This window comes from Alligator sinensis, unplaced genomic scaffold (assembly GCF_000455745.1).
Source record: "Alligator sinensis unplaced genomic scaffold, ASM45574v1 scaffold736_1, whole genome shotgun sequence".
NCBI lineage: Eukaryota > Metazoa > Chordata > Crocodylia > Alligatoridae > Alligator > Alligator sinensis.
Genome location: NW_005842561.1, coordinates 507,436 through 508,556, shown reverse-complemented (window position 1 = coordinate 508,556; position 1,121 = coordinate 507,436).

The window sequence follows — 1,121 nt, the reverse complement described above, 5'->3', positions numbered from 1 at the left end:
TCTATGCTCGGTAAGTATTTATTTACTAGAGCAGCCCTAGGCACAGAAGGCTGCACATAGCACTTAATATACCATTACTAATAATTGACATCTGCCTGCTAGAGCTCTACTAACATGATTAAAATATTTACAATGCTTGTGGGTTCCAGCACCACTCAGGTCCTGTATTATTTGCAAGAACTTTGACCCCATTATGTAGCTTGATCATTTGAACTACAAGCCTGAAAAACTGCAGTTAAAATCCTGACATTTTATCTGCAGATATTTGGCATAATATTCTGCATACAAGAAAGGAAAATATGCTTTAATGCATTCTTTCCACGTTTCATTAGGGACTAGCTCTTTCTTTGACTTAAGTTGTTTTGCTTTTTCCATGTAACTCAACTCAGATGTGGAAAATAACCCAGTTGTCTTCAGTTTAATATAGTTAGTTTGAACTTCTGGCTCTTAAGTACTAGCAAGAGACAGTAATATTTAGCTTGCATACACCGCAGTTGAATTTACATCTGCTAAATTTCTATTTTTAAAGAATAATGTCAAAATATTTAGGTTTAGAAAAAGCTTTTAGCTAGTGGGGGAGGTTGGTGGTAAAGTAAAAGATGTCTCAGTGTATCCAGAGACAGGAATTTGAGCCTTCCTCTGGATTTGCACTGAAGGCTGCCCACAATCAACTCAGCTCTAAATGGTAACTGGTTATTCAGGTTGGGGAGACCCCCAATGCTGTTGCAGCTGGGGCAATAGAGGGGTGGTGGCCAGGTGAGAGCCTGGTGGGGCACAATTTAACCCCTCATGAGCTGCCAGTTGGACAGCCCCAGGCTACAGAAACTGGCACGTCTTAATTTATATTTAGCCACCTAGACTTGGGGCAGAGCATTAACTGAAAATTAAATCTTTAGCACAAAAATAAAATACATGGGTCCAAGTTAGAGGAGGATCCTTTAGTCAAAGTTCTACAGAAAACGTGTAACAGTTCAGCCAAAAAAAGCAAGTATAAACTTATATAATAGGCTGTATTTATTAAAGATTCCAAATGCTGATGAATATCTCAGTTGTCCAAAGCCTTCACTGGCCCACGGGCAACAGTGCTGAGCAAGTAATTTGCTGTGGGCAACATCCTACTT